This window comes from Cydia fagiglandana, chromosome 19 (genome assembly GCF_963556715.1).
Source record: "Cydia fagiglandana chromosome 19, ilCydFagi1.1, whole genome shotgun sequence".
Classification (NCBI taxonomy): Eukaryota; Metazoa; Arthropoda; class Insecta; order Lepidoptera; family Tortricidae; genus Cydia; species Cydia fagiglandana.
Window position 1 is genome coordinate 9,896,953 of NC_085950.1, and position 8,776 is coordinate 9,905,728.

Genomic DNA, 8,776 nt, shown 5'->3' on the forward strand with positions numbered 1-8,776 from the left:
TGTAAATAACACTTGTATTGCGTGTGCTATCAAAATCGTTGCAGACTTATCTTGGTCTAATCCGAGCAAGCGAATGATTCTAAAATTGAACCACGAGGAGGAGTATTTTGGAAATTGGAATCTTAAGCGTTGTAGGTATCAGGATTGAGGGTAAATCACCTTCTTTTTTGCCAAACAAACGCAGGGAAAATTGAGGAAGCATTCAAAATCATCACTTAAAAGCATACACAACCAGCCAAAACATGAGGAAACAACTTAAAATTTGCATCAGATTATTTTGCCACCCTTGTGAATAAAATGCAACTTTCTCATTAATTTTTGAAGAATTAAAACGGCCTTTACGTGCTGGTGTGGTGATTTTCTTTTTCATTACGGTATTTATTACTTCGTTCTGTTTTTCGCACTGGCGAAGGAGCTAAGCCTAAACAGCCAGGATATTTCAGACATCACCCTGTGAATGCCGGCCGTTATGGCTCGCTCCGTACTTATTAATAACGTGAAGAAAGCACAAAATCTGATCGGCCCGTGCTGTGGGAGTGCTCGGATTCGTACGGTGGGCGACATTGCACATTTTATAGTACAATCGCCTGCGCTCGCGGTGTTCCACCCTTAAGGCTGTTTTAGACGGCGCCAGGCGTGGCTCACTCCACGATTTCGTCGCTTTGCTACAGGTAGCTAATAGTACATCCGTTCCACCCCAATTTTGGGGAAAACCATACGCCGCGCGTGGCGCTGGCGCCACCTAGCAGCCATCTGTGCTGATCGTAACAGACGCGTTTTGTTAGAGAGTGAGTCTTCTGTACCTAGTACTATTATTTATTCTGTGACGGCGCGCGAACTCGCATGCGATTTTAGTTACATTGCGGACTGTTAGTTACGTCCAATTCAACCGACCGATCAAAAACCGCAATGTAATTAAACTCGCATGCGTGTTCTCACATCGTCTAAAAAGTCTAAATGAAACCTTAGGGCGATACTCGTTTGAGCGCCTTGCAGGTAGCAGATAAGGATTAAGGCAATTTTTTCTTAACTGGACTACCGCGAGCGCAGGCGATTGTACCTACTATGATCTACTCGTAAATTCGTGATGTATAAGTGTATGGCCCGTTTTGATAGCTGGTTATAGGTGCATAGGTATATCTATGAACTATACCACTATACTAACTATACTACTACACTACTATATAAGTACTATAGGTATATCTATGTCTATCTATGATGTATATAATAGGTAGAACTAAGGGTGTCACATTCGCTTATAGACCCTAAAAAATTGAGCTGACAGAATGATCTGACGGAAAGAGATTAGAGGAAGGAGGAGAATCTTTTTGCATGCTTTACAGCTACATACCTACCTAAATCAAAGTGTGAAATGGTAAAGTTTAAAAAGGCAAATAGTTAAATTAAAGTTGGACTACCTACGCTAATTTTTCGTGCCAAGTGCTGCGCCAAGTATGGAGTTTATAAGGCTACCTATGTATATGTCGGCGGCCGATCGTAAGATCAGGCAGATCGTAATGTTCCTGTGTAATGTTTTGACGATAGTCACATTAAACTAATATATAGTATGTTTGTTTGTTTGTCTCTGTTTGGCCCGAGGGTTAACTGGTAGAGAATGCCTTCTGGTATTAAGTTCGCCTTTTGTACAATTTTTTACTGTGCAATAAAGTTTAAATAAATAAATAAATATAGGTAGGATAGGTTCGTTAGGTTGCTTCAGATACCCGAAGGGCAAACTGCCCAGAAATAGGTGACCCGCGTAGCGGGGCTCCGTCAACTCAGGGAACAAGTCAAATATTTTCACGTTTTACGATATGCCTAGGAATTTCACGATATGCCTGATTTTACGATCGGCCGCCGACATATACATTCTTACTGCCAAGTTTGTGCAAAGCTATAGCTTAGTTAGGATTTTATCCAAGAACAGAGAAAAGATAGACAGGTTTTATCACTAAGTACTTTTAAAGACTTAGCTATCACCGAAAGAATATCTAGGTACTCAAACCGAGCTTTCAACTAATATTTTCCGAAAAAATTCAGTAAATTTTTGCAACAGCACTTGTGTCGCCCACCGTATGCCTTAAACAAACACAGACTATATCGTAGCACCGACATCTCTGTTAAACCTACAACAGGATATATTTACAAAAATCCCTCAATACCTTATTGAATTACCCACGCCGGGCGATGGCTCGATAGCGTCTCACGTAAATTAATATTTTGTATGGGGAATTAATGTAATTACTGGAGGGTTTTGCCAAATGAAACGGTTTTTGGGCTGAGAAAGCTCATCGTGGGACCGGGATGGGATTTTATCTCCTTATTCCGTAGGTGTATTAATTTTTATTTTTAATAATTAATTAGTTAAATAATTTGGTTAATTTATCTTTGTACATATGTACTTATCTTTTAGCAGAGCCTCTGCTAATGAAGTTGCAATGTACATGGAAAAAGAAATTGATAATACACTCTTTTTAGGGTTTCGTAGTCACCTATTCGTTGCTCCTACTTAGCAAGCAAATTGTAGAATCGCATGCCATTTGTTTCAAAGTCTACTCTGTAGAAGTCTGTAGAAGAACACGCACTCTAACGCCCTGACAATAGAGGTGTATTCAGATATTTGTGAGCATCTTGGCTGCTCCGATATATCTGATGCCGATTGTACAACTACAATTACAAATTAATGAACACGTCGGCATTTACTTCCATTTCGCAATTCATTTAAACCTCCCGATTGTGGAAGGCCGCGCTACAAAATATCGGTACGATTGTTACGGAGTGATCGTTGAGCCGATTCTAAAAACGTGCGCTATAGCTCGGGTGGGTGTCGGTTAGGGTGTTCAATGGATAAGTTTCTTCTTCTATATCCTCAGCTCTTCCAGGGCCGTCTTAAACTATGCTGGGGCCCTTGGGCACATAATAATTTGGGCCCTTTTGGAAAGTAAGAAAAGCGAATTAAACTAAAGGGGCCCACTGATTAACAGTCCGCCGGGTGGTTATGCCTGTCAGTTGTTCGGAACTGTCAACTTTTTGTACTAACTGACAGGCCGATTCCGTCCGGCGGTTAATCAGTGGGCCTCTTTACATTTCTCTTCTGTGATCTTCTATTATATTATGGGTAATCAAATATACTACTGTCTGTTCTTCGGGGCCCCCTCAGGATGGAGCCACGGGCACGGGCCCCGTGTACCCGTATGGTAAGACGGTATTTTGCGGTAGGCCCTGTCGACTTTTGTTACCTTTATATACTTTGCTGATAAGGCCCACTTGCACCATTAACCCAAGGTTAAGCGGTTAAACCGTTAACCTAGTATCAAAGTGTACTGGTAACCATGGTTCCAGGTTTAACCGGTTAACCCCGGGTTAGTGGAATGGTGCAAGTGAACCTAAGAGTTATAAACATCATTACTAGAAATCTATTACACTTGGATAACATTGCATTTTTCGTCGCGATTTCAAATATAGTCTTTTCGGAAAGTGAAGAGTAGCGGAATGTATGGGGCTCAATAAAGTCAGACCGAGAAAAGTCTGCAGCGATTTTGAGAGCCCCACGCAGCGCAAGTGTCAAAACGTCAAACTACTATGAAATTATGACGTTTAAATAACACTTGCACTGCGTGGGCTATCGAATCCGCTGCAGACATTTCTTGGTCCGACTGCTCCGATTCCACGACTCTTCTCTTTCCGAACAGACTCTTATTAGTATTCAACCGGTCCTGTGAAAAGCTGTAATAGATCTACAGTTGTTCAAATTTTTTTATGTATTTTTACATAACTATCTACTAGTCTCATCCAACCTTACCCGTAGTACCTCGTCCCATCAGATAAAAAAACAAATTCCGAAATGATGGGCGTACGTAGGCGAAGTGTGGGCGCGGGCGCATCCACATGATCCCACCATAGAGTAATATACTCGTAAGTAAAGAAAGAGTGGTCGCTCCATGCTCCATACATCATCATTCATCATCATCATTTCAGCCTATTTACGTCCCACTGCTGAGCACAGGCCTCCTCTCATGTGCGAGAGGGCTTGGGCTATAGTCCCCACGCTAGCCCAATGCGGATTGGGGACTTCACATACACCTATGAATTTCGTCGCAGATGTATGCAGGTTTCCTCACGATGTTTTCCTTCACCGAAAAGCTAGTGGTAAATATCAAATGATATTTCGTACATAAGTTCCGAAAAACTCATTGGTACGAGCCAGGATTTGAACCCGCGACCTCCGGATTGAAAGTCAGACGTCATATCCACTCGGCCACCACTGCTTCTCCATACATCAGTTTTCTTAAATCAGGCGTGGCTCACTCCGCGATTTCGTCGCTTTGCTACAGGTAGCTGAAAGTAGGTACATCCGTTCCACACCAATTGTGGTGGCTAGCCATAAGCTGCGCGTGGCGCTGTCGCCACCTAGCCGCCGTATCTGTCATGATCGTAACAGACGCGTTTTATAAGTCTTCAGAACCTAGTACTATTATTTATTCTGTGCCACAACGCGCGTTATTTCGTAGTCGACATTTAACGTCAAGTAGTGGAACTATTAGTACCGCTACTTTATTTTATTTAGTTTTATTTAGTTATTTATTATACTAGAAGTTACAACTTTATTGTTACATACAATGCTCCACAAAACTACATTTAGTTTGACTGTGGAGTCTCAGTATACTATAATACTATACTTAATTAAATTTAAAAATTAGAATAGGTTTACATTCGTAGTTGAAATAGGTAGGTATATCATGAATACACTATAGGGTAACATATTCCCTATAGAGTATTCAGGAGATACCTTTTTAGACTGATTTTAAATCTATTTATTTTGGGCTCTTTTACTATATCCGTGGGCAAAGTGTTCAGTAAATAGGGTAAACGTTTCTTTAGTGTCCTATCGCCATAATAATTATACACCCTAGGTACTTCATATTTGCCCGCAGTTAGTGCTCTGGTATTATGACTATGATTGACTAGATCCCTGTGTTCCTGGCTGCCATGACTGTTTACAGCTAACATATATTTGAGTTTTAATCCCACTGGTAAAAATTTACATACTTTAAATAATTGTCTATAGTCAGATTTGCAACTGTGTTTTATCTTTTTATTAACTAGTAACTTTAGAAAACGAATTTGTAACTGCTATTGCTAAAACAATTTATAACTAATATTAGAAGCAGGAGGGGAAAATAAACTTTCGAGTAATCCGGTTACAATATTAGCTGAAAATTGTTGAGCATTAGAGTTTTTGTTGCAGTACTGATATATTCCTCTACTTGACGCTAGATGTCGACTGCGAAATAACGCGCGTTTCGGTAAGAATACTGATGTATGGAGTGACCACTCTTTCCTTACTTATACTACTCTATGAGGCACCTGATTGCATTGCAACCTGCGGTAGATTCATAATAGAAACCATTGCATATTAAAACGATTCCGATTTATTACTACACTAAATATTAATATCGTGACTAAAAGTTGGGATTCAAGTTGGCATTTGGATTGAAGATTGTTAAAATGTTTAAATGATTTAGGTTACTTATATACCTGATTTTATTGAATGTACTAAAAGTATGATCGTTTAAATCTATTTAGCCACACTTGCACTAAATTCAACTGTTGGAAACTTAGAATTTATTGAGGTAACTATTTGGCAATAAATGTAAACGATTTTGCTAATTAACTATATTCATATACTGACGTGTCTCCTGTGACACGAGCAAATAATTAACACATACATTATACCTACTCCCCAAACGATAAAATGTTTGTTCCAAAACTTTGTAAAATTAGATTTTTTTTTCTTTTCATATAAATTAAATAAGGTAAACGTACTATTGCTCGACATGCTAATGCCCAATAGATCTCACTTTGCTGTCACCTCCATTGACAATGACTTAAGTTTCAAGATGACATGTACTGGGACCGCGTCGAGCACCAGTACGTTTACCTTATTAATTTCAAATAGTGCAAGCATGGGTAGTTCGCGAGGTCTGCAACTCACAGTACTAGTATATTATTTAAATTCATGGTTTACTTGAATTCAACAGAAACATGTTGTCCCTTATGTATTAGGCACGCTTCAAATAGGTACCTACATTTAGGTGACATATGTGCAATTAACTTTTTTTCGACATAGATTCAAATCATTCATTGCTTGATACGTCACCTTGTGACGGATCGTATATTTTAAAGCTCACTTTCATTTACTCGAAGCTGTTTACTCATTCATCCAGATTTTATCCAAGTCCAGGGTATTTTTAAAAACGACACTCATTTCCTCTCGCACACCCTATCCATCAACTGGCCAGTACAAATAGAAAAAAAAGTAAAAAGCCATTTAAGGTCTCTACAGACCTATGCGATATATCAGCCCAACAGGATTGAGATGGAGAGTTAAGGGGTATTCAGACGGGACTGACGAAATCAGTATTTGTACAGGAAAATAATTGGTCAATCTCATCTAGCGTCCACACGTACACAAATTAAATCACCAATTTGCATTCTACTATGAAAATTGCCATTTTTGTGTCCGCACCTGCTGATGTGATCGGGGAATCAAATTGATATTTGCGTCCGCAACTCCGCACGGCCCTGTTCGATCGGAGAATTTCACCAGATTGGCGAAAAATTGTCTCGTCTGGATACAACTTTAGAATGGGACAACGTATCACAGCTGGAAGCGATATACTCGTATGGAACAAGTCATCCGACATGATTTCGACTTTTCGTTTCACACCGATTTCTAAACAATAATATAAATATTATTAATATAAGTATTATTGTTAAAAATTTTGCTTCTAATTTCTTTTTATTTGTAAATCTCATTCTACAAATACATATGGTATTATTTTAGTGTATATAAATGGTCAAGCAAATCTTATCAGTAGAAAAAGACACAAAATTCAAATTTTTTCCTACTGTGTTCAAATTTGCCGCCTTTTTCTACTGACAAGATCTGCTTGACCAACTTTAATTTGAAAATAAACTATTTGTTTGATAATTACTAATTAGATATAGGTATACCTACTAATTTTAATGGCTGAAAACGTTCAGTTTTCGTCCATGGGGCCGGCGCTTGAAGGCGAGGCTAATGAAAAATCGCAAGTCAAATTGTATAATGTATAGAGGCCCGAATAAAGAGTTCCATATTCAAATCGTGGCTCGCGACGATTAGCATCCGAGATGGCCCCCGATTTTCGGCCAGTGATACTGATTTCAATTTCCTGTGTTGGTTATCGTGCGCCTGTCATCTTCGTTTGACAAATAAGTTCGTTTTGATGGGACCCGTGATGGCATGTCATATTTTATTTAGTACTCGGTAAGGGTTTTTAGTTTTGGTGTTACTTTGAAAACACATGTTGTATTTTTTACGTTAGAACAGTCAGCTTCAAAAATAGTGGATCATATTACGCGTCAACTTGAAATTACCTACAGAGTAGGTACACAGATTGTCTGCCGTATTCGAACATCAAGATATTCACAAGATACGACACGTACTAGATCCATTCGAGATACGTTATAGTTTAGATATCAACTAGTTCTCTTTTGTAGCGCAATTTGGGCAACCAGTGTCACTTTTACGTTATAGAAAGAGTAAGATATCTATTAGATGTGAATTGGATCTCTAAGTCATATACTGTGGAAATCGTTCAAGAGTATCTCCAGAATCGCGTAAATGTCAAATTTGACAGGTTAGATCTTAAACATATCGTTATCGAATCTTGGTGACGTCTAAAAGATATCTAATAGATGTCTATTTCAAAATCCGAATCGGGCCCTGTTTCAGAGTTACAGCGGTTTTTATTATATATTACTAAAGTAATTCCACGCAGGCATAAAGGAGGTAGAGTCTGTTCGGAAAGAGTCATGGAATGTATTGGGCCCCATTCTGAGAAGACTAATTCCGCATAGACTCTAAGTATAGTTTAATATATTTTGTTTTATTTAATGCAAAGGAAAACATACAACATATGTATATGTATTAGCAGATATGAATTGGTTTGTTGAAATTAGGTTTCTAAGACATAGGAAGTGGATATTCGACAGCTGTATTTTGTTATGTAACATAGTAGACCTACTTTAAAAATAACAATTGAAAAGGCACCTAAAACTAGTTACCCCCCATAAAAAGATTAAACAGAAAGAATTATTAGACAACCGATAAGTATTCCTTAAAACTCAAGCTTTCAACCATGAAACAGTGGCATTATTTCCTATCCAAATTTCACTACGCATAGGCCGTATCTACATTAGAAAACCTTTTCAATTATGGGTCTCAACGCAACGGCTTAAAGTTGAATTTCGAATGAGTTTTGTAATTGAGTTACGATAGGTATGTTAAGTGCGGTTAGCTCGCGCGGTTGGCAGCGCCGTATTTACGCTAAAAGGCACCGCTCTTTAATAAACAAATGACGCGCGCGCGGATTTAAGACCGCTCGGTGCAATTATTTCTGTTCCTTAGCTGTTGTGAACGCTCGAATCCGACTCTGAGCTGGACCAGTCTAGAGCAGGCGTGGCTCACTCGGCGATTTCGTCGCTTTGCTACAGGTAGCTAAAAGTACATCCGTTCCACACCAATTTTGGTGGTTGGTTAGCTAGCTAACGGCCATATCTGTCCTGATCGTAACAGACTCGTTTTGTTAGAGAGTGAGTCTTATGTACCTAGTACTATTTATTATTCTGTGTCTAAAGTGGATATCGGCACAGAATAATAATAGTACTAGATATCGGTCCATCTGTTGGAGAGCTACGACGCTACAGTCAGACAGGCCGACAGACAGAC